The sequence below is a fragment of the Bos javanicus genome, chromosome 3, assembly GCF_032452875.1.
Source record: "Bos javanicus breed banteng chromosome 3, ARS-OSU_banteng_1.0, whole genome shotgun sequence".
NCBI lineage: Eukaryota > Metazoa > Chordata > Mammalia > Artiodactyla > Bovidae > Bos > Bos javanicus.
In genome coordinates, this window is record NC_083870.1 from 62,822,809 (window position 1) to 62,849,585 (window position 26,777).

A 26,777-nucleotide genomic window follows, 5' to 3' on the forward strand; every position below is an offset into this window, starting at 1 on the left:
AGTGGATTCAAACTTGTGAAATTTCTGTCAGCACTGTTATTCACTCATATGAAATACTGGATATATCTCAGTCCCACATACTGTATTCAAAAGGAAACTACTAAATTCTAGTTTCTTCAATTTCTGCTATAAAGCTAAAAATTCTACAAAACCAAAATCACCAATCTTACTCCAAAAAATTATGATGTCACAATAAATACATACATTTCTTTTAGAACAAAAGTATTTTTAGAATTTTCCAATTCCCTATATCTAGTCTCTTCCCAGTCAATATTTCACTGCTACTATTATAGTAAATACTTTTATTTTCTGCAATCTACTATTTCTTGAAATTGAACAGCCACACTGTAACATACCACAAGAATAATATTTCTAAGCTACAATTAATAGGTATCACATTTAAAATACACGAAGGCTAAACTTTTCTATCAATATTATATATAAGACAAAAGAGCGGAGAAGGTTACAAATTTTTAATAAGAGCATTATATTATGGTAGTAATAATCTAGGTGTTTTACTGAAAGTGAAGTGGATTACTGTAAATGAAATTTCAGTCCTGAAAATGTCCTTTCAGTTTTACAGATAACACAAAATGACTTTTTTTCATGTCTCTAGCGATAAGGATAAATTTGCCACACATTTAAATGGTGCCTTCACACTTCCCACCCTGACTCATGAATTAATAATTTAGTGACATTAATACAAGAAGATAAATGATAAAAAGGTTAAGGCTCATGGGTCAACTATATATCATACTTCTTTTAGCACAGCTAATACTTCTCTGCCAATTATAGCTAAAACTTTTTAACAGTTTTCAATAGCATTTTTACAATCTAAGTAGCAGCTTATGCACACACAATTTCACACAATTCAGGCTTAATAAATCTCCTGCTGGTACCAAACAATCATTCTAGGGGATTAAAGTGCAACATCTGTTAACATTAATAATGTTTTATATAGTCACATGTATTAAAGAGGACTCTACACCATTATTAGTCTTCTAAAAATCCTTCTAGACCAATATACTGATTTAGCATGAATTATGCATTTATGCTTCACAGTAACAAAGAAACACATTAATGTGAAATGGTAAAATTAAAAAAAAAAAAAAAATCACACCCACTATGGAGTAACAGATTTCCTTTGACCTAAGCTTACTAAGTATACCAGTACATGCACAGATACATACACACACAAAATTAGCTCAGTCTCTAAAAGTTTTTAAAACCAAAAAAATCCTCTGAAGAATTAATTGTAAGTTAGGATAAAATACACTGCTGTGAAGATGAAAGTTACTTCATTTTCAGGTAGTACGCATTCACTCACAGTTTCATTGATTCTTTCCCTGAGATGTCTTAATCCCCTTTCATTCCTTTCATTCCCTCTGCCCTTACTTCTTTCTCAACTTGTATAAAATTTCTTGGCTAATTTCTGGCCCTCCAACCAACTTGCCGACTTCTATTAATCTTCCTAATTTCACTCTAAACCATAAAAATGTGTAAAACTGGAACTAATCCTAGAAATCACTTTATACATAAGACAAAAACGCTTAGGGTTGTGACTTAACAAAGGCAGATCTCAGAAGTGCTGATTTGCAAATTTTCTCTTAAGTACATATATTATCATCTCACTGTAATTTAAGTATCACAACAAACCTAGTATCTCAGTTTTAACAATAGAGGGACTGGAGGGGCAGTGGTAAAAGGAAAATGTTTTTTAAAAAATTGGCAAAAAGTAAAAAACAGGAATAGAGCCCAAAGGGATCTAACTTTAAAAATAATTCAACCCTCTATTTCTGTCGAACTTGATTTTGAATATGCCCTTCAAATTCTAGTTAAGATTTATTTTCACCCATATAGAAAACATTCCCCTCCTTTCCACCTAAGGAAATTCTTTACAAACTTCCACCTATGCCATAAAGCCAACAAGATCCCCTCCAACTGAAAAAAAAAAAAAAAACCTCTTTCTTAAAATTCCTTCAATCACTATGTGTACCATTTGTATAACAGTGATTGGGTTGGTTAGCTTATAACTCCTCTTCAATTAAACTTTTAAACTATCATAAAAACCTCTTTTGTAAACATTTTCAATATTTATTTTTCTTCAATGTAAGTCTCTTCAAACCAAAAAAAGAAAAATGTCCAGGATACATACTCTGTTCAAGGCATTGAATCTGGTACTGTACAATACAATAATGTGGAAGATTATTATAACTTTTAATGGATGTTAATTACTATAATTTTTAATGGATTTCTTTTTAGGCTAACAACTAAACCTAAGAATAAACATCCTTTACTTCCTACTCTTCCTCTTTAACAATTAAAGTAATTCAATTTTTGGAGCATGGGAGGCTTATCCTCTCCTCTGCACCTTTCTTGGCATATTTCTGCTATTCCCCTCTGCCTAGAATCCCTTCTGCTAACGGCTCTTCCTCTTCCAAGACTCATTTTAGGCCGATCACTTAACTATCTTACTCTGTCCCTCCCTCAGCCTCCATGTCACACACCAGAGGAATATGGCCATTTGTGTACAAAATACAATATGCCTACCACTAACACAAGATTCTGAAGTATTTTCAAAATCATGCATTAAATGAAAATAGAACACATGACTTTCACATCTATAACCTCAGTTCGGGTACCCTTGAGTAATGCCTGGCAAATAGCATATAATAAATATTTTCAACAAAAAAGGAAAGAAATTAGGTAAATAGAAAGGAGAGAGGAAGGAAGGGGTGAATGAATAAACTGAATGTTCAGGAATCGATCTGAGAAAGATAAAGAAAAGTAAATGAACTCAGAAACTGAAGTATAAAGTTGAAAAACAACATTTTTAAATGAGAAACAATTTAGAGAGCTCCTAAAATAGGGAATTTTAAGCATTTTTTTGAAATACTTTAATATTGAAGAACTGCCCATTTAAGACACAAAAAAACAAAAATAGCTTTTTTTCAGAAGTTGAATTTATCACTGTTTGGCATAAAATAAGTTTCTGTTATCATTTATAGAAGTCAAATAAACTCCCTCAAGGAAGTTTTAAAAACCACCAAGCCTCCTCACTGTAAGAGGAAGCAAAAAGGTCCACTATTAGTCAGGAAACTAAACCTACAACTTAGGCCCAACTAAACTCAAGTAGAATAATCCCCTGATGAAGTTTTTCTTTAAAACTTCAGATTTCCTTCAACTTATGATGGGGTTACTTAAATCTCTATAAACACATATGAGTTGAAAATATCTAGGTCAAAAATACATTTAATGCATCTAACCTACCAAGCATCATATATTAGCCTAGTCTAAACTAGCTTCCTTGGTAGCTCGCATGGCAAAGAATCTGTCTGCAGTGCAGAAGACCTGGGGTTCAATGCCTGGATCGGGAAGATCCTCTAGAGAAGGGAATGGCTACCCACTCGAGTATTCTTGTTTGAAGAATTCCATGGACAGAGTCCAGTAGTCTTGCCTGGGAAATTCCATGGACAGAGGTGCCTGGCAGGCTACACGACTGAGCGACTAACACACAAAAACCTAGCTTATCTAAAATGTGCTCAGAACACTCACAGTAGCCCACAGTTGGGCAAAATCGTGTAACACAAATTCTATTTCATAATAAAATGTCGAATATCTCATAGAATTTATTAAATACTGTACTGAAGGTGAAAAACAGAATGATTGCATAGGAATAGATATTTGTCATTGTGGTTAAGAGCTGCAAATCGCTGCCATGGCCCAGCAAAAAGAGAATACTGTAGGGCGTACAGCTAGCCAGTAAAGAGTCACAATTCAAAAATCTGAAGTAGGGCTTCTGGTGAACACATACCACTTTCACACCAAGGTAAAGTCTAAACATCTCAAGTCAAACCATCGTAAAGGGAAAGTCGAAAAATCTTAAGTCAAACCATCGTAAAGGTAAAGTCAAAAAATCTTAAGTTAAACCACTGTAAATCAAGGACCATCTGTATTTGAAAATTCAGTAATTAAAATACTGAAAATAACTTAAAACTTTAAAAAGTACTACAAAATGTGCAATTACATAAAACTATATTAAGTATATCTGAGAGATCTGCTTTTAAATAAAACAGTACGGGGTAAATAAACAAATCTGACATTTATTTTCAAAGTACGCTAAAAACAGGCAAGATAATCTTCTCTTGCAAAAATTTTTGACAAAATGGGCTTCCACATCTACATATTCTCCCAGCAATGTTTTGAATGAGAAAACACTGTTTCCAAAGTGAAATCCTCTTACAAGTCCATTTTTAAAAATAAAGATCAATATAAAGGTACAATAACATACTTAATCACCATTCAGAACAAAGAATGAAAAAATTAAAACCCACACCTCGTTTCTGCTCCAAAATTACAGGACTGACATTAGCATTCTAATCCAACACCAATCTCGGGCTTATATCTCACCTCTATATGAAAAAACAGTAAATTTCACACTGGGAATTAAACTTCAGCCTTAGTTTGCAGTTAAGGTATCTGACATTGCCTATAATGCACACAGGTCGGCACTGCAGATTTCTTTCTTTTTAGTATTTTTGATTTACTGCAGCTGTTGAAAAACCATGGCTACTTCTAAATCCTAACTTTCCACCCTTCCACAGAACAGCATTTGCAATTAAATTGACTAATATACAAGTCAAACAACGTTGACAATAAATCTAAGCAGCTTCTTTGCAGAAAGATGTCTGAATGTCAAATATGAAATTTAACAAGTTTTAATAATTAGACTCTGTAAATGGTACAATATATATGTCTGTCCTAATTTGGGAAGATGAGCTTCTCACATAATACTAATCACACTAAATATAAAAACACGTTCTGGCGTTTCACTAACTTAAATCTTGAAACCCTACAGCTACAATTTACAAATTTAATTTTATTAATATTTTTAATCAAACCATAGTTATTATTCAGCTTCATATAATGCAATTTAGAGTAGTTTTCTGCTGTGAATACCAGAACACAATGAGATTTTAATCAGATTTTAGTATTAGCCACTAGAAAACATTTTGGAAACCAGACAACCACCACCACCCCCTAAAAACCTTTCACTTCAAATTAAAGGTAAAGATAATCCACCTGTGATATCTAATTACCCACTGAAGAAAGAAATTGCAGAAGAATGACTCTTTGAATACTACAAAATATCTGATGCCAAAATTTGGGCCACCTCTGCTAAAAGATTATATAAAATATTAAATGCTATTGTTCACAGGTTGCTAAGTGAGTAGATGGTTACACCATGGATTTGTTAGAATATTTTGTTAAAATTTCTTACATATCTTATGACCATTAAAAATGTCTTTAAAAAAAATTTTTAAAGATGTCTTTTTAAACATTTCTATTTTATCTTAAAATTCACAATACAGTATCAATAACCACATTTAGTTAACCTCCCTTTATTTCAGGTTGATTACCTTAATGTGAATCTGTTTTCAGCATAACTGATCCAGCAGTAGAAAAAGGGTGAGAAGCCAGCCTTCATACCAGGATACAATTCTGACAAATACCCTCCACTGACTTCCTTTTAAAACTGTGAATACATGGGAGGAACCTAATCTTTAGGATGATTTGGGGGCAGGGATTTTGAAGCTATGATTATAGGTCAGGAAGAAGAACTACCAAAAAAAACCTTCCTTGGGATGGTTTTCATATGGTAATTCAATCAGGCATCTTTACTGTAAGAGTAAAATGAGAAAGACAATTTATATTCACAGGTGGACGGATGGGTATACATCAATACTTCCTGTTTTCAGTATGAGAACATCAATTATGATAAAAGTCAGGTCAGTTAGTGACATACCAGATTCAGGAAGATAGCAAGAATAATAGAATACCAATCATAAAAAATATTCAAAACCTCTGGGCAGATTTAAGAAAAAGAGTAAGAGGGAACATACCAAAGAAAAGTGAGAGAAAAAATAAAATTTAAAGAATGATAATAGACGTCAAAAGACCAAGCCTATACTTATTACACTTATTATTATCCTTATAATTCCTATATTTAAGAGGAATCAGAAACTGGTTAAGTTCTAGTGCAATTTATTGTGATCTTCATTATCATCCATGATAAATGTTTATTCAAAAATATATTGAAGGCTACTCCAAGTTAATTGCTAATAATTGGGGCTGATAGGTGCTTCTGGTTGTTGTTCAGCCTTGTCACCCATAATTAACAAGATATAAAGGATCAGCTACAAAACCTGAATGTTACTGCTGGGTCTAAATAACAGAAAGCTACTGAGGAAATGATTTCATTCTTCTTATAATGAACAAGACGTAGCTGGGAAATTTCCTATGTACCAACAGAATAAATATCTAAGTTCATGATTTAGAAAAAGAGAAAGCTAAAATAAAGATAAATTGCAATGAATTAAAAAGGAGGGAGGCAGGCTGATAGCTAAGGAAACCTAAGAGTATTGAATTAGTTGGTTAAGGAGGTACTAAGAATGTTACTAAAATGCAATGAAACAAAGAGTATCTCAACAAGTCTAATCATGACAAAAGAGCTCTTTCACTAATAAATGAATATTTCTCCCTAACCAAATTATAATTGCTGAATTTTATAATCTTCATTATCTTGAAGGCACCTCATAAAAACACAAATATACACCTAAACTAACATGACGTTAATCAACTATACTCCCATATAAAACAAAAAATAATTTTTAAAAAATCTGAAGGAAACTACAAACCTAAGTAGAACAGAAATTAACCAAAAACCTAAACCAATAGTTTCAAATCCACATAATAAGTTCTCACTTTTATCAGCACTTGATAAAACATGAATATCTCTTAAAGATATGCAGGTATATACTCAAGAATATTTTTAGAAACATCTAAAGGAAGCAAAATAATAATATTTCACAAGTCACATTAAAAATATACATATCAACTTGAAGCAATTTTTGCACAGCTGATATTCTTTAGGCATAATACACACACCTCAAAATAGTGTCAGAAAAATGGGTTCGTTCCTCCTCCCTCGCTCTCAATAGGCTAATGGCAGGAATGAACGACTCGTATAGAACCTAGGTTTTGATTCCTAGCTCTACCTCTACCCCGAATTCAAGCAGTGGCCAAATTCTATCCCATCATTTAAAAACTTTTCCAGTTTGTCTATTGCCACTGCCTCTCATCTGGACTGTCATCTACACCTTCTAACTAGGTTTCTGTTTACGCCAGTATTTCTGTACTCTAGTTCATTAGTTACACCATGATGACAGCAGTTAAATATAACACTTGCTTAATTGAAAATATTAACAGCTTTTTATGGCCTTCATGATAATGTCTAACCTTAGCATACAAGACTCTTTGTAAACATGCCCCTAAGATCCCAGTGTCATCTCCCTCTACTTCCTGGGCAATCCATATCTTCCATACTTCCTCTTAAGGCACCTTACTAAGGTACCATCCGCCTTTTTTTCCCCCTGATCTTTGTCTCTGACTTCTCCTCCTCCTCAAAAAGCCTTCATCTGCAAAAACCCTCCTCTGTTTTCAGATCTGTTTAAATGGATTCTCTTTTTTCCATGTTATTCATTTTAAATTCACTCCTGCTACCCTGTATTTCCACAGCCCTTCCTCTACACTTCAGGTTGGAATATTACAGTATAATTATAATTATTTGCGGAAATATCTGTTTCTCTGATGAGATTTTAAGCACCTAGAGAGCACAGTCCTTATACAGTACATTTTTTCAGGCAGGGCCTCAATAAATGGCTCTTGGTTTAATATAAAAACAATTAAAGCTCTGAAGTTAATGGATAAGTAGATGAAATGTGCTAATAGGAAAAACTGCACTTGTAAACAGTAAAAACAAACAATATTTTAAAATATAGACTTTAAGACCAATGAAAGTAAGTGTATACTTTTGGTATGGCAATTTTGACAAATTCGATACTGTAAGTACAGTCACATTTTTAAAACCACATGTGCAGCCATAATAATCTCTGTGGCAATTGTAGGAAACCAAAAATAACACCCTGAAAGTAAAATCCAAAGCATTACAAATACTGTGAATTATTAAAGTAAACCCAAGTCGTTAACTGTCATTTATACATATACAACATTGCCAGGAAAGGTTACTGTGAACTACAGAAGAGTTAACTGTACTTTGAGAACATACCTGCATATGAAACATCCTACTTTTCAAAAGATAATTTAGGTATGACTTTTATTTTAATTAAACTCTCAAAAATTATTTATTATAGTAAAAATTGGCCACCACTGTGTATCGTAATACAATTTAACTTATCAAAATTGGGAGTAAGTTGTAGGATAATGGCCAAAGATGGATGGCACTGGATTAGTGACATCTTCTGACTTTGAGAAACCTATAAATTGCACAACACAGAATGGTGACAAGGTTGACCTAAAAATTAAGATTTACTTCTTTCAAATTTACCTTTATGATCTTATTTGTACCCTATAAATGTCCCTTTACATTAAAAGTTCATGTAAGGAGTTTTAATTAGATTAACAGTCTGGAATATAAGCTAATTCCAAAAATGGAAACATCGGCCTTTCAGCTAAACAACCAAATACACCACTAGGTATCTGTATCATACGGTGAAAGACAAAGACAAGTTTATGATTATTATATCACAAACAGGTACACACACACTAGAACAATTTTCAATTTTTTACAATTTCTAATAAATTATATACACATTAAACCAAAAGCTCTGCTGTTCTAGATTTATTATTATTCAACTTCTTCACCCGTTGTGCTTGCATAGAATCAACAAAACTCAAAGTACATAAAGGAATTTCACTACTGAAGATTGGGAGCTTCTAATTTCCACTGAATTGTTTGTAAAAATAATTTTCAATCTATTCGTAATTGTTGCAATAGAGACAAAAAAGTCAACGGTTTCTATACCATCGTAATAGGTGATTTTAACCTAGATGTCAAACACTTAAATTTCATCAATTTTTGATTGTGTGTTAAAATGATGTAAAATATTAAAGCTTTAATAAGAGTTCAGCATTAAAAAGTCAATTTGGTAAGTAAGGAATGAATGTTCAAACAGATAAGTGGAGCTTTAAAAATTCTGAATGGTCTAATTGTGATACTGTCCAAAAGTTAATTTTCATTAGCAGTGTTAATGAAAAATTTAACTACGTAGCTAAAACTACATACTGTTTCCTGGAATTCTTTCTAATAGTTTTAGTTTGATTTTCTAATTATTGATCCTGTTATAGCTCCCTATCTAAAAGCCTATCCTTATACAGGGCTGCATAAACTTTCTACTGTTTTTAGATCTCTTTCACACAATAAATACAAATTAATGTCAACAAGTTAAAACAGTAGAAGTGCCACAAAGTTTAGCAAAGTCATAAATTCTAAGAGAAAAGATAAGAGAAAATTAGCAGAAACTTGTCTTATGCAGAATGCAATAATTTATAAGTTTAGATAATACAGCCTAATTTTCAGCCAAAGAATAAGATTAAAACAATGGTAAATCCTAGCAAAGATATGATATTATATAATACATACACCTTCCTTACCATATTTTGGCTGAAACAAATCTAAATAAAGTAGGATGGCAGGCCAATCAAAGGCATCGACTATGCAATGTAGCTGCCCATATCAGTCCTTTTTATACACAAACTACTTTTTTTTCTTTTAAATAATTTTATTCATAACACAAATTTTAATTAAAGGATGGAAGTACATATGCACTCCTCAGTCATTTATGATGCTTCAATGAAAAACTTATTTTCTATGAGAAAAATATATATGAAACAGAGTTTTTATTTTGTAGGTTGAATAAAAGTATGCAAAGTATAAAAAGATCCCTCTTATGTTACAATGAATTGTCAGAACTAACATTAAAAGAATGTTTTACAAGAGTTGTATGACAAGCATGAAAGTATAACAAATTATGGGGACTCAATATATATTAAGTCATATGGAAAAACTTTGAAGGTCACCAACAAATAATGAGATTTCATATTAAATAAAACAAAAACTATTTCACATTAAATAAAACAAAAAACATTGATTACTAATCACTCAGTTTTTATCTTAGCTCTCTTTAGGAGGTCAAACTGCAGCCTCCTTGGGAAGTCAAATGAAAACCATGATTTAATTTTTTTAAAGGAGAAATAAGGCCCTCAGCCATAAATTCAGAAATGAATGATACCAAATTATTTAAAAAAGGCCTGAAGAAAACACTCTATCAGAGGGAATGCCAAAAATACAAAAGCAATACACAACATACCAAAATGACATTCTTAAGAAGAATGCAAGAAATACCTGATATTATCATCAATTTTATAAATATAAATAAGATCTGTGATAACTTACTTTTTTAAAAAACAGGCAAAATAAGCTTTAATAAAGTAAGCTAACAAATTAAAACTATATTTTAGCTTATTTCCAATTAAAACTTAACATCTTGGTGAGCTAACTGCAACCCTCTTGATAGGCTCGTCTTGGTTTTCACAGAATTAACAGGCAATATAGAGAATGAAGCTATTAGTGTATGATTCTCAATATTCTTAAAATACTTAGGCAATAGTTGTAGTATAGTTTTCAATTTAGTACTGTTTTAAAGAACTCTAATTCTTGTTCTCTAATTTCTTTATAGGATATTCTTATACTATTAAAAAATAACTCTAAATGTTTTTGAAAAATTGAACTCTAGAAAATGTGAATTTGAAGATACTAAAGATTTGTTCTTATGTTTTTTAATCATATATTATTAACTGAATAATAACTGTCTTAAAAGATATCTATTCTCATTTAATGAAATCAATTATAGGTTTCCAGGCTGAAATGTCTAAAGAACTTAAGTACTTAATATATTAGTAACACAACACAAAAAAAAAATTAAAAAAAAAAAAAGGGAGACGCGGCAGAGGGAGAGCAACTACATTATTAAAACAGCCAAGTATAAAAGTTATGATTGACCATCAAGTTTATTATAATAATACATCACCACAATTCTACAAAATATTTTATAAGCACTATTCAACCATAAACTCCTATACACATTATAAAGATAGAAAAGTGCTTTGAGAACTGTGTTCTTAAATATATTAGTGTGTTGCAGCTGTTAAGCGAATCCCACATAGCAAAGAGTTAAAACAGAGACTTTTTTGAAGTGTAATTTAATTTCAAAGATCCAGTATTTATTTTTATATCAGGTATTGTGGACCTGATTAATTAATTACTCTAAGAGATAACAAAGCATTTGTTACGATGCTCTAACAAGTAGTAAAATGCATGGCTAAACCTTTTCCCTGAACCTAAATCAACTCTTACTTAGGGCCTCTCAAATGAGTAATAATAACTACCTTGCTTTGACTTACATTTGGTCAAAACAAAAATGCCTTCTGAATCCATAAACTGGTTAAAAGAGCATTAAATAAAAAGTTCTTTTTTTAATTACACAAAAATTCAATGATTCAATGGGTTTTCTTTTCCTTCTTATAAATGATTTAATTAAATGACAATAGATACCTTTTAAGACAAGATATCGTTTAAAAAAAGTATCTATTAAACAGAAATATAAATCTCCAAATATAAATCATTTGTATGATTAATGATCACATTTACATTGAAATACAAAAATCAAATTTAAGAGACAAAATTGTCCATAAGTAAAAAATCATCAGTATTTTTAAATTTCAGGTATTTGCTTTGGTGTTGGATGTTTATAAGGTAAATCAATTATGTCTAAATTATTGGTAGTTTGTAATATCTTTGTTGATAAAAATAGCATACTTTTTATTAAAAATACCTAATATCTTAAAATTTAATATTTTTTAAAATGAATAGAAATTTGATATTCTAAGGTCTTAAACATTTTCACTTTAATATAGCTTTGAATTAGCAATATTAGAATGTCACAAAATCATACCATACAAAGTGTACATAATAAAATGTAATCTTTTTAAACTTCTGTTAGATTTCAATTTGAATAAATCTACCAAATAGATAATCAGAAATGCCTTTGAAACGTGAAGGCACAAAGACACTGTTCATTTTTACAATTAAAATGAAAGGTATAGTTTTTAAATTCTGGTAATAAGGCAATTTAAAATATATTTTTAAATTATTTTCTGATATAGTTATTAAAACATACAGTTCACAGTTTTGCATTTCCAGACTCTTCAAATAGGTATATATAAAAGTCTGGATAAATACTATTTAGAGTTTACTTTGAGTTTATTATGTACATATAGTTTTGTTAATGTGTTTAAGATGTTAAACATTAAAATATTTACCTCTGAGTTCAAACAGTTAGAATTTCTATTTTTATTATTTCAAATATATATTCATAACACTATTACCCTTATATGGAGAATTTTTCTTTATATTGTAGTCTATTCATAATATCTTATTTAAAAAAGCAATCTGCCCATATAGATGCAGAAACAATATATACTCAACATTAATACAAAAGACATGATGTCTTATCATAATTCATATTCTTTTTTACTATTCATTCCTAAATGTTTAATAGAAATTTTTTGGTTATTTACTAAGAATGCCAGGGTTATTTTAAATGGAAAAGCAGATGCCAATTAACGTTCTCATCATAAACATCCTCAATATAATAAAATAACAATAATCTTTCTACAGCAATAATTTAACTTTTCACTAGCACATTTTCTTCACAATTCAAATTTCATTATTTTAAAAGTCGCTCAGTAGTCTACCTTTAGATTAAAGACAAAACAGGTAGAACTTACCCTAGCTGTGCCTTTCAATAACCTCACAGAAGTTATGTACTCTGTGACAGTTACTGTTCCTCACGTAATAATTTTCCTGGAATGAATTCTCTCTAGTAACCCTTAGCTCACTGCAAAGAGAGGTGTGGCATTTAAGGGAAAAGAGTAATGAACTATAATATCAGATTCCATATTCCAATCCCTATCATATTTAGCACCAATTATGACATGGTATGGTAAGAAATCTCTTTGTATATTATTTAAGGCAATGAAGCAAAGTTGGCAGTACAGGATGTCTATCCATAATTTTATGGAAAGGAACATGTGGATATGTTTGTAAAACATAGCATGTAATCCTATTGAAACATAATTGCTGTTGCTAATATTCTTACCCTGATATGAATATGTTCTGCATCAATGTAGCACAGACTTGTTAATACATGACCATGCTGAGAAGGTAATACTTATACAAAAGCCCATGCCACTACCATAAATCTCCTTATTAGACAACAGTTTTCATACTCAGAGAGGCATTCAGTATAATAGTGAATAACTCAACTTTTCACATTAGTAAAGATTAGCTAATAATATAATAAACCCACAACAGTAAATTTCATCAAGAAACAGTCTTTTAAAATACAAAATAAATATTTTTGTCATCTCATCCCTTGGTAAACTAAGGAAAAAATGAACTATTATATCTCTTTTCAAGTATGCTTAAATAGATAACCTTTCTTCCTCCTAACGGGCAAATTCTGATAATGCTACCATACCAAAATGTAAAAATTAAAATAAAATGATTCATTTTTAGTAGAATTTAACATGATATCCTATCCTTAAATTTCCTGGCACAATTAAATATACACAGGTAATTTGAAAAATCTGCTCACTAAAAATTTGATCCAAATGCTCCTACAGGCTTTACATTTAGATTATCAAAACACCTGCTTGCAAAACTCTCTATTATTTCTGAGTATCTGGTTAATAATTTTTTAGAAATTAGTTGACTCGGAGTTCACAAACAAAATTCTGTTTCTAATCAAGCAGTCTTTCATATCTGCATTCATTTTTTACCAAGCTAGAAAGCAGTTTTCTAACCTACTTAATAAAAGGTCCTTATTAGTAGTTTACCCGTTTTAAGTATCACTACACAAATCAATCCATCTTTGCAAGTAAAAATCACTAATCCACGTGATTGTTTTTGTTTTTAGAAAAGAATACATGCAACAAATCTAATCTGATCTACTAATTAAATGTAGAGGAATGCAATTTAGTCCTTATCATTAACTGATTGTTTTATATTTTGCATAATCTGGAAAATTATCTAAAATTTTTGAATCTTTTAACAATTAAGTATTAAAGCAGAAGATGTCTGCAGCTATCCTCCCAGAGCTTTGGCCAATCATTTAAAAAAAGCAGAATCTCAAGATGAACCTGATTCACTATCTTCATTGTCTATCTAGGAAATTTTACTAATTAAGAAAAAGTAAAAAGTATATCTGTAATCTGTAAATACAGAAAATCATAAAAACCTGGCATTTATTACTGTAAATTTCACTAGAATTTGCCTAATCTCAAAATGCTTTATTTTCCTTAGAATAATTTTTCTCAAACAAAAATAATGTTAATAAAATATCATTTTCAAAAGGGAAATGATCAATTTATACTGCCTTGATTATTTTATCTCATATGCAAGCTCCCTCTACAGGTAATAACAAAGGTTGGCAAAAATATTTGAAACATGTAGGCAATTGTGTGGTAAAGATGCAGAACATAATTGTATAAAAATACTATTATCTAGCATTGTTCCTCCTCCTTACCAATTACTTGATAAATAACTGCTCCTGAAAATCTGTGGTTCAGCATGATTACTCTTGCCCAACATCTTGGTTAAGAACACAGCTAGAGCAGTCAGGATACACAAACTTTTCATATTTCACCCAGAGGTACTCTCACAGTGTATTTCAAGGAAAAGGAAGCATTACCTTGCTTACACAGCACCAGTGTGAAACTGGCAATTCACCCAAACCAAAGCTGCCCAAGACGTTTACCTGGTGCATCTACTAAATGCAAAGCAAGCAATCCCAAAGTGGCTTCTTAGGACTGACTCACAGTCAAAGATAAAAAATCGTATTTAAACTACAGTTACAACCACATTTTCTTTTTATTTAGAATAATTCATAAATTTAACCCAGAGAATATCTTCTTTTGAAAACTAAATGTATTTTCATTAATTCAATACAAAGAAAAAGAAATTCAATTGCTTTCCAAAAATTTTCTTTATCTCTCCATAATATCTTTTTTAGAATCTGTTTTAGATTTCTGTTTACACATTCTCCTTGTTGGCAAGTTCCTTTGCCCAGGTATACGGAGATAAGATGGATCCTTGTCAATGAAGAAAAAAAAAAGCCAGGTTAAAAACCATTTCAAATTCTTGGGGCAAGGTGTTGCCAAAAAAATGTTTCGTTTTAATTCCTCTCTCCTTTAAGATTTTTGGCATACCCCACCTTTATAAGGTATAAGCAGTGTTTGTAAATTTGATGCAAATTGTTTGACTTACCTATAAATGAATTGACAAGCTTATCAAAAGTGATTTTTTACAAACTAAGATTATTAAACAAACTATTATGAAAGATATGCTAACTTTCATGCTAAAACATACAGAAATATAGATATCAATTATATTTATTTTTTCCAATTAAAAAAGAAAATAAGGTTAATAGGAAAAGCAACTTAAAATAAGCAGAGTTTTTAGTGAGATTTTTGCTTAACAGAAAGAAATAAAATTTTGTTTCACTTATATTTTTAAATATTCAGACTGCAGACCTAGTTTAAAATCAAAGGCAATATAAAAAGTGGGTTCCAAAGGCTATGGATGACAAAGCATTTGCAGCAGAAAAAAACAAAGGAGGGGCCTTCCCCATATTATACCTCATCGAGAGCACTATCAAGAGAAGGCACCTGAATAGTAAACATCTTTCACACAGCAGGCAGAACTTGGAAAAGGACAAAAACAACTGTGTCCTTAGTAAAGGTGAAAATATCAAGGATATTATAATTTTAGTATAATTTTTATTTGCTGATGCATATGAAGCAAAATCAAGTGTTTTAGGATTACGTCCATCTTTTTCAAAATGGAACAAGATATGTAAAATGGATCAATTCTTCATTCAATACACTACACCTTTATCAAATTCTATGAAAATATGTGCAGTCACTGGGATATAGGTGCATAAGCTTACCTCATCAAAATTAATGATTCCCAAGCTGTCTTGAACATTTTAAACCATAGAAAAGTCAAGAATTTTAAGATTTAAAATACACCGTAAGGATCCTGAGATTAAAAAGATGAGTGAAGAAAATGTTATATAAAAAATGTGTTCTGTAATACCTAATCAATAACAACAACAGTAAACAGTAAAAAATGGTAAGCTTTTAAAGCACAGGAATAAAATTTCTATTCTTCCAGTAGAATAAAAAAATAAAAATTCCAAGAAGAAATCCTTGCTTCTAAGTAAAGACACAGGGAAAATAGTTTTCAACATGATTTTTTTTATGTAGTAACTTGTAGTTGACAGCTAAGTAAATATAATCTACATAAAACAGAAATAATCTATCAACTAAAGACCTTGTCAAAAATCTTATAAACTTACCCATTACGTGAAGAAATGATGTCACAGTATTTAATTTTAAGAATAAATGATTAAAATTAAAGCTCACTTTATTTTTTTTTTTTTTAAGCTCACTTTATAAACAAACCACAAAGAATTATTTTTCCTCTCTCTACAGATAGACACTACTTACTATCCTCTACTAGAGAAAGCATGAGTCAAAAGCAAGGTCACGTAGACCGCCCCTGACGGCCAAGAACCATCTTTGACAGTAATTGGGGTTAGATTATTCTCTCACCTAAATCCAGTGCAATAATCTGTTTGGGGTGTGGACTGATGTAAAAACACCTACAAAATGAGGCAAAGTGTGCATAACACAAGAATTTAATGGTCCAAAGGCAAGAAATACCTTTGAGAACAAAACACAGATCAAGTAAAGTCATATCATTTTCAAAGTCAGTTTAAAAACAGATATCTTAATCATTTTACATTTTAAACTTGCCTCTGTGCTAATTTTTAGCCAATAACTGTCAATTAACACTGATGTATACAAAGGAACAAAATGGAAAATGTATGCTTATGTACCTACATGTTTGTATATATTTGACCAAGAAATGATTTAGAGTATTATCTAGTAACTGAAAGAACAAAATTAAATCCTTCCTCTTTTATTATATATCTCACAATGCATTCTTCTTTGCTACTACAATGGCTAATGTTTTTGTTATTCATCCAGAAAAAGATACAGGGTTGTATCTGGTTTTGTTCTAACAAAGTAATATGTGACCGAATTGATCTGAGTCTAAAGTTAAACATTTTTTCAACTTCTTCTCTCTCTCACATTTAAAACTGTTTTTATCCGTGTTTCTTTTCACAGCTACCTGATGAAAAAAATTTCAAAGTTACTTCATGCATCTTAAAACAGAATTAAGATCTGATTATTTCAGGAAGTTAACTTCTGTTCAACCTGCCTGCTTTTTAATCTTGCATTTCTATGTTTATTAAAGTACTGAATCTATCCATTAAAAAGTCTCCCAAAGAATTTTCAGCTTTAAGTAGGCTTCTTTCAAGGAACTCATTTTGAAATATTGAAATTCAAAGATTAAGGTGTAATCCCTGGGTGTGAATTTTAATGTTTATAATGGACTCCTCACAGATTGGAAAAAATCAATGGCAAGACCAACAGGGGCCCGTTTTGCTCAGCATACGTTTTCTTGTCAGGTCGTGATTAATGCTGTGCTCTGTAGAGGGAGACATTACATCCGGGCTAAAACAGTCCTAAATTTTACCCTCAGGCAGAAATCTGATTTAAACATCTCTATTTAAAGTGACATTTGTCCTCCCTTTTCAACTGGTTTCCCCAGAAATTCCAGGAAGTTGACTTCATGACCTAAAAACCACCGGGTGGCTGTGAAGAGCAGTTGTGCCTGTCCTTGCACTTCAGTAAATCTGGGCGCCAGAATGAATCCAGGTGGTAATAAAACAGGTGCCCAGCTACTGCGCAGATGAATCCCATGCCACTTTACTGCTACAAGAATTTAAGACTTAAGAGTTCAGTGGAATTCTGGAGTCATTAAATATTTTAAGTATGTGTTTCTTTGGCTGATAATAACCTAGCTATTACTACTGATGGACTAGTGTCTTTTGATTCATAAAATTACATCTGATTTTTCACTACAATGATTTGAAATATCAACGGATTACAAATTCTGGAAATCCAGAAAAGCAACAATGTCATGGAATAGCTTCCATTTAAAAAAAAAAAGGAGAGCAAACAGAAAAAATGTTCCTATAACGAAAGTCCCCAAGTAAACAAGATGTATGTGTATATAAACAGGCGCCAATATTCTTACACTGTGAAACATGGTAACTTTTGATATTATTAAGCAATTTAGACACTGCTGGCAAGTTCCTACTAACCAAGGTAATCTAATTTCTGTTGCTTTTCAAAGTAAATTGATTTTTTTTTCTTTTAGCCGTCTGGTAATTGAACAAATTTATACAACTGTGATGGGATTTTACTTACCACCACACAATGCATAAAATCCTTTACAAAGACAAACTATATTACTTTATAAAACTGCATTTTTGTTGTAATTAAACAAATTGTATTTAAACTTGCTCTGTGCTTCCAAAGCAAGCAATAGCATTTTGCTATAAGCTACACTTTACTTGCAGGTGTTAAGCGGTTTCTTCATTTGCTCTACCTTTTTTGAAAGATAATCTTTACAAAATCCAAGAATTTTTCTGGTAAAAATAGCTTTTAAAAAACTGTTGGTAAGAATCTATTGGAAAGTGTAAATTATTGCCTACATTTAATACATCAGATAAATGACCTAAAAGTTTTTTTAATAGTTTTTATCATTTAGGACTTTTTCTTACATTACACCAAGATCCACTTAAAAAATACCTACTTACATCAAAACAGCATTTAAGGGATTTTCATAATTTATGCGTGCGTGCCTACTCAGTCGCCCGTTTGTGTCTGACCCTGTGACCCCATGGGCGCCCCATCAACTGTAACTCAGCAGGCTTCTCTGTCCATGGAATTCTCCAGCCAAGAATACTGGAATGGGTAAGCTATTCCCTTCTCCAGGGGATCTTCTCAACCCACGGATGGAACTCAGGTTTCCTGCACTGCAGGTGGATTCTTTACCATCTGAGCCATCAGGGAAGCCCTCATACTTTATAACATATAATTAACAAAACCTATATATAAAACTTAATAGACCACCCTGAAGTCTTGAATAAAATTTACGAATCAGATCCTAGTTGTAGTTACTCCTTTAAAAGTTATCACATCAGGTCAAGAAAAATGATATTATTTTAATATTCTAATTCCATAATTCTAATAAGTAGTAACTATCTCTAAATTAATAAATGTCCTTTTTTCTGAAAGCATTAAAAAATAATAATAACCACTACTTCACCCATCTTAGGTAGCAAAAAGATTTTAATAACAGTTTCAATTTTTCTGATAACATTAAGTCTAATTATAGTAATCCAGATGATCAAATACTTTTCAATCTTTCTTGATTCAAATAATTCAATCATTATTTGAAGAGATGAATATTTGGGTGGGCCTATAGACTATTTAGTGTTATATAAGAAAGAATTTAACGAAGCTACGATTTTAGTCTATCTTTAAAATAGAAATGCTTTCACCTTTCTTGTAAATAGTTACAAAACCTAAACCTGTATCTGTTAAGGTAATGTGAACTAATACTTAAACAAATTACCTTAGTAATTGATATGACCAAAACAGGATTTTAAGACCTTTCCAGGTCTAGCAGCAAAGTTATTGTTTTTAAATAGCAATCCTATAGGATACTAAATTCTTCAAATTTCCAAAACTAAATCTATATGCAGTTAATCTGTGCAAGTGGTATGGATTCTATTAATATGAGAACAGATTTCTACCAGGTAGGGTTCGGCTCATTCCTTGAAAAATAGACTGTAAAACTCTCTTCATTTCATACTACACTTGTCAGTAAACTCAGTGTTATTGAGTATTTATTCACAAAAGTTAGGTCAAATAAATATTTTGATAGAAAACAGAGCAATAACATTTTATCACTATGGTGTGCTTCTAGTGATCTTCTGACCTTTCCAACATTTGTCTTAACTCACATATTACTGTATTACTTAAGACCTTAAAATATTATTTTAAAAATTTTAATAAAACACACAAAGCTCAAATAATAATCAAACAAAGTTCTAACCTTAAGTAAACCTGGCTTTTAAAGCAATCTCTTGCTAATTTTAAGAAAGGAAACGCCCAGAAGCTTGGTGTTAACGTTTCTGCTCATTGTGAAAAGTGTAGCAATAGAAACCCCAACTGTTTGTCTTAAATTAAGACTTAAGAGTACTCCATGTGAGATCTGTATATTTATACTAGTTTTTATAACATCTGTAAGTTTTGTTGTCTGTTTTTGATATTAGTCCACTAATAAAGCAGAGAATCAAAAGCCTGGAAAAATTATATTTATTGGAAATCTTCAAGTCCAAACCTCAAGTAATTAATTGGTTTGTTCTACCCCACATGATTCAATATTCTGATTTCCCCAACTACCTGCTCCCAGAGCTATCTGCATTTCTAAATTTGTTTTGTTGCCAACACATAGTAACTCAGTGATTGAAAATGGCAGCTGAAGTGCTTCTACAACACATTAATTTTTCTCTAAGTAGTCCAATTTTGTCATCTAAATGTTGAAAAATCTTTTCACTGCATTTTACACCTTTAGAGATTTGTTGAATTCAGGCTCACCATCATATAAAATGAAGAGCAATGTTTTCAAGACAATTTTTAGATTATCACTAATAGCTTTAAAGGATAATGTGTTTTCTTTATAGCACTCTGCATTCAAAGCAGACTAGTTAACAGCAACTTAAGTGCAATAATAGCAATTACATCAATGTGGGCTTTTTTACCTCAAAAGTACTTCCCAGACAACTGAAGAGATCAGATAAGTAAACTATCATAAAATGATTTCAGGGTAATAATATACAATTTGAATGCCACTAAAAAAAAATTCATCTTAATCTGAAAAAAAATTATCCTATTTCACTGAAGACTTAGAGTATTAGGTGATTAATGGTTATTTTTCTCTCCAAAACTTTTTATTAATTTTCACTTTTAAAAGGAAAACAAGGACTTCCGAATGTGTCCTTTTTAAAAAAAAAAGTCCCCTCTAATGAAGGGGTATCAGTTCATGTTCAAAATCAACCAACCATCAAAGGTAGAACTGTAAGAGATACCTGCTTACAAATCTCCAAACCATCCCTGAGATTTATTTTCATCCTAAAACTAGGTTTTAGAAAATCTAAAGCTAAATAAATAAAACCAATATTTCCCCAGAAGTTGAAGATAGTATTTCTCCCTTGGCCCATCTGCTTGCCATAAAATAATCCAAATGACCTAAGTACCTGTTATTTATTTCTTTATTCATGAATATTGAGTTATTTAAAAAATTCAGAGAACATATTTCTCTCCAAGTGCAAAAAAAGCCATTAGTATACGCTATATACATATGAAGAAAAATCTCTAAGCTGACTTCCAGAGTTCACTATTCAATAAAATACAAAAATTTGAGACAAAACAAATCAATATTTAAGCAATTATCTCCATATACAATTCATGAAAAATCTGAGTATCACTTCGAAATCTTTTTCAAACTTATACTTGCAACAGAAGTTGCATTAACCAAGTTTATGTTGCTTTTAATACTCAAAACTCTCCACGGACTTTTTTAACCTATAAATTTAGCAAGTGTATTAAAGTTTCCTGAGTATACAAATGAGTGTCCTTTCATCACAAGATTCTATTGCTTTATACATTAATTAAAACTTTCTCAGCCATTTTACTAATATAACAAAGTGCAGACCTTAGAAAAGTATTAAGTTAACAGGAAAAGCTTTCTCACTCTCTCTTCCACTAAAGGGACCCCAAAAGACAGGCAACAGTGACTCTCATAAAATAAAAGGTCACTCTTTTTCTAGGAACAAACCATTTATCAATAGAAAATAATTGTCTTTCCATTTGCAAGGGCTCCACAGCAACAGACAATGTTTTTAGCTCACATAATTACAGAACAGTAAAAGTTCAGAAACACAGCCTGAATCCACCTCCCCATTTTTACCCTTTACAATTCTCATTGCCCTTTGGGCCTCCACTTGGAAGCAAATGGAAGACAGGCTGAAGTTTTCTCAATTGAGCTGAAGCTAAGAAACCTTTGATATGCTAATAGTCCCCTTCAAACGGTAAGAATTCACACTTGCATTAATTCAAACAATTTGTGCAGAATGATGTGAAATGGCACCTCTTTTAGAAGCAAGCAACAAAAGGAGAGAATCGGAATGTCTGAAGAAACTAAACAACAGAACATTTGTTCTGCAGCATTCTATCATGCATAAACCTACTGGAGGATGGAGGCGAGGGACTACAAAAAGTTCCACAACACACCTGAACAGAAGTATATTTTCTTATAAAGGGTTTCTCAAGTATTACAAAGATACTAAATTTAAGTTACAAAGTTACCCTTTACCTAGGTCAAGAGTCCCATCACAACTGGGAATGTTGCCAAAGACACCATACAAACCATTCTACTTTTCTGCTATGGAGGCAGATTGCCTCCTTGGTGCCCATCTCTTAAGGTCTGCCCAAGATCAAACTTGATTTAATAAACGACATCCCAACAGGCAATTATTTACCAAACGGATGTGACTTTTCCTCATTGTGTAACTCTTGAGCTGAGCAAAGAGCAAACTCGGTGGGGCCCGTTCCAGACACAAACATTGACAGGAAAATGAACGGACCAACCATGTCCGTTAAATGTACGTCTCTGAAAGAGAGAAGTACACATCGTGTAAAGAATGCAGAAGAAAATTTAAGAATTGGGGGCGGGGCGCGGAGGAGAGTGCCTAAGAACCTGGCCTTTGTAACGGGAACCATATGGTTGGTGGCTGCGGCTCAGACGCTCCCAGGCTGCTTGGAGAAGCTGCTAAGCAGCCTGACACCTTTCAAGAAACAGGAGGAAAACATTTCCTCGGTCTGAATCTGAGACAAAACAGTTTGCATCGGGAAGAACGGAATGAAGGGGCCAGGGAAGGGGGAAAAGGATGGGGGGGGGGGCGGGGGAGGAGTCCATAGAAGGTGGGGAAAGGAGATGGACACCGCAGGACTTGCCCCTCCAACCATGCTTTCAGAGGACAGACTGAGTAGGGGATAAAAAAATATTTAGGGATAAAGAAAACCGTGCCTTAGCAGCCGCACACTGCCGCTTTGGCACAGAATAAAGCTTCCAACGATTTCTCCTAACCCAAGCCCCGTAGTTTGGCGAAAGGAACAAACTTTCTCGATTCCTAGCGAAGGAGTCTTACAGAAGTGCCTCCCACGGCTGAGGCGCTTCTGTAGCTCCCCTCGCCCTCGCCTCTCCACAGGAGAGCCGGGTGGCCCCAGCTAAGCAAGGAGCCCACGCTCGTTTAAGGGAGCGGGGAGTCAGTGACGGGGTGAGGGGGGAGGGTGTCTCCCTTGCCTCGCGCCCCTCCCACGCCTTTTCCCCCTCAGCTCCCCACCCGGCACCCTGGTCCCACAAGCCAGGTTTCCAGAAGTTCGCAGCCCCAGCGCCAAGCCCAGAAGCCCACACCCCGTAACTTCGCCCTCAGGCCCAGCGCAGCCCGCTGCTGCCCTCTCACTGCGGGTGCGGGAGGCACTTGGCCTTCCTGGGGCCCGCTGGGTGCTCGGCCCCGCCGCCCGCCCGGCCCCGCCGCCCTTAATCGTTGCCAGCCCCCGTGCCGGCCTGGCCACATCTGGCTGCGCTTTGCTGTCATCCTCGCCTCTCCACACCACCTAACCACCGACAAAAAGAAACAACCACCCACAACAACTCATCCCATCGGCCCCTCACCCCCCGCCCACTTGCCCCGAACTCGCTCCCAGCGTTCGGCCTCCCGGCTCCACTCACAGCCCCGGACAGATCTGCAAGTAGGAGGGGCGTGGGGGACAGGGGCGAGCTCCCCGCCAGGGCCTCCCGGCTGCACTCAAAGCCCCGGACGGATCTGCAAGTAAGAGGGGCGGGGGGGACAGGGAAGAGCTCCCCGCCGGGCCTCCGGCGGGGGCGCGCCCCACTTTCTGACTCCCCAGACAGGCTGTGAAAGAGCGAACGGCACCTTCTGACCCAGGCTCTCAGTAAATCAAAAAACACTCCCCTATCCCCCCCGGAGTCCCCTGCAACTAGGCTGTAACCAAGAGGACTTCACGACACTGGCAGGGCAAAGCAGCAGCAGGCTGGACAGGAAGGGGAGTTCTGCGGATCGATTTCCGAGGAGGGGGAGGTAGAGGTGGGGGCGAGTAGCCCGAGCCCGCGCTGTTCTCCCTCTTGCCCCCGCCGAACTTCAACAGCGGAGTCCCAACTCACCCTCGGCTCCCTACACCTCCAGCATCCACCCCTGTGCGGGAGGCGCAAAGCAAACAGGTCTCCAAAGCCCGGCACAGAGGCACATTGTTCGCTCCCGCGGCTCTTACCTCGGTCTGCGAGCGCGCCCCGGGGGCGGGCCGTCTGGCGCAGGGGCCGCGCGGGGAGAGGCGCAGAGGGCTGCGGCCACCCGGGCCGGCGAGGGCCGAGGCCGGCCGCCGAGTCCGCGCGGGAGGCAGCGCCGCGACTCGCCGGCCGGACACAGCGCCGCGGCTCGGCTCGTCCTCCTGCTTGGCCGCCGCCGCCGCCTCCTCCTCCTCCAGCCAAGCAGCCAGCGCCGGGCGGCTCCTGGGGTTAGGTCAACATTTTCCTGCAGTTTCCCACACACCACTCCGCGAGAGGGGTCTTTGGCACACGCGCGCGCGCGCCCCCGGACCGCACGCTCCTTCAGAAAGATCAGAAATTCGGGGAGCGGAGGGAAAGGGGTGACGGAGGAAAGAACCCGACAGAGGTGCGCAGACTTGAGTGTCCCCTCCGAGCGGCAGACGCGGGAGGGGCGAGCAGACGCCGGCGGCGCGAGGCCAACTCAGTTCGTCAGGCGAAGCCACTCAGCCCGCCGTCCGCGCCGGCCGGGCTGGCATCCTCGAGCCGACCCTGCGGCCTGGGGAGGGAGACGGCAGCGGCCCCTCCTCACATTTCGGGTCCCTAGGCCGAGGTGGAACGGTGACCGCTGCCCCCCCAAGACTGGCTGAAGGCGAGGGCTGGGGCTTGGGGAAGCGGGGAGGTGTAGGGACGAGTCACGCCAGCAACGGAGGGGAGGTTTCCCACCCCCCACGCCTCCCGACTCCGACGATCCCGAGGAATTCTCCGGTAAGCTCCCGATTTCGCTTCGGTACCTCTGCGTGTGTGTGTGAGAGAAGAGAGAGAGGGAGAGAGAAGGAGCGAGACGGGGGAGCGCGAAGTCCTGACACAGACTCTCCGCGAGGTCTGAACTGGAGTCACCTCCAGCCTCCTCCTCCTCCTCCTCGGCCTCCTCCTCCTCCACCCCAAATCCCCACCTCCCCAGCCCCTCGAGTTCGGCTAATCATATAAACATATTAGCGTGTACAGCGACAAAAGGATAAATCTCTCCCTCCTGATTTTTCCAGCAAAGGGCTCAGGCAAACTCAAAAGATTACAGGCTGCTAAGTACAAAACGTGGAGCAGATAATCTATAACTCATTGCTGCCCAATAGCCATTTTCCACTCCATTTGAGCAGCTGCGGCGGTGGTGCACCCGAGCAAGGGGGAGGGGAGCGAAAGGGGACACTTACGGGCTCGAGAGGTTCGGGTGGCGGCGGCGGTGGCCCAGCAGCCGCCAGAGAACTGGCCGGCCCCTGCTCCGCCGGCCCGGCGGCCGCAGGGCTGTCCGGGCGGCGGCGGCGGCGGCGGCGGCGGCGGCGAGGGACGCGCGCGCACGGACGCGGAACGCGCCCCGGAGGCGGCCAGTGGTGGCTAGCGCCCCTCCTTTCCCCTCCCCGTCGACTCGCCCTCCCCTCGGTCCCGGGGCTCCGCATTCAGTCCACCCCCCACCGCCCCTCCGCATCAACACACCCATTCCATGCCGATCCCCCACCTCCCCAAACTCCACTCACTGCGCGCTCGATCCTCCGCGCGCTCCTGCAGCGCGCGCTGTCCATCCTGTCTACACACACGCACTTTAAAAACATTTATTTTATTTCTGGAACGGGGTGAAAGGTATTTGGGAGACCGCGAAACTCCGGCCTCCGAGGCGGGGCGCTGGGGGCTGGCCTGCAGCTCGGGGGTCCCCTCCCCGCTTCCCTCCAGGCTCGGGAGCTCTTTCCTTGCCTGCACTTCTGAGAGGCGCCCAGGATGCGTCTTTTACCCACCCCGTCTCCAGGTTTTCTCTTTTCTCCGCGCAGCGAGCCGGAGGCCCCGAAACTTTTAGTTTCCGCGGCCCTTCTTTTGTGTGACTGTTCGAAGGAGAAAGAACGTCTGTTCGCCTCGGCTGCCTCCGTCCGGCTGCGGCGCGCGGGGGACGCTCCAGGGTTAATGCGTCTTTGATACCTGAGATTTCCGGCGGGCTTGTTAATGAAAGTTACATTTTTTTTTAATTGCGATGACTTTTTCTTTGTAGTTACAGAGAGCTAGCCAAACTTTGACTTTATTGACTGTATTTCACAAGAGGGTTTTGTTTGTTTTTTATTAAATCCACCAGGATAAGCAAAGGAAGGAAAGGAGACTACAAGGCTCTTTTCTCGCAAGTGCATTCATCGCGCTATTTAGGTCTGTTTCCCTCATTTCCTTACATTGAAACTGCGTTTGCTCTTGTCCTCTGACCACACTTCCTTGCACCTCTCTGTTGGTAGTGTCAGCAAACAGCCGGGCAGCGCCTACGATGGACCCAAAATGAAGAGAACAGACCACGACGGAGAAAATCGTGCTTGAAAAATGTTTGAAACCCAGTTGTGTCCTTTGCATATGAATAAAATCAAACCTGGATTTTTTTTTTAATTACAAAATTTCTGAACTGAAAGTGACTACATTTTCAGATGTATTTCGAAAT

General features: G+C 36.1%; 1 protein-coding gene across 18 annotated transcripts in view; it reads right to left on the minus strand.

Annotated features, from left to right (window-relative positions):
• The window catches only part of ADGRL2 (adhesion G protein-coupled receptor L2), a 201,760-nt gene extending 175,521 nt beyond the window's left edge, over window positions 1-26,239 (minus strand). For 3 of the 18 annotated variants that reach the window (XM_061411481.1, XM_061411479.1, XM_061411480.1), the window contains exon 1: window positions 25,525-25,727. The gene's annotated coding sequence lies outside the window, so the exon portion shown is untranslated. Of the gene's footprint in view, window positions 1-22,508; window positions 22,863-24,214; window positions 24,301-24,321; window positions 24,411-25,524; window positions 25,735-25,845; window positions 26,053-26,100 lie in introns of those variants that run through there. The other 15 variants (XM_061411474.1, XM_061411465.1, XM_061411477.1 and 12 more) reach the window with 13 other exon arrangements.
• Between the last annotated feature and the right edge of the window lie 538 nt (window positions 26,240-26,777).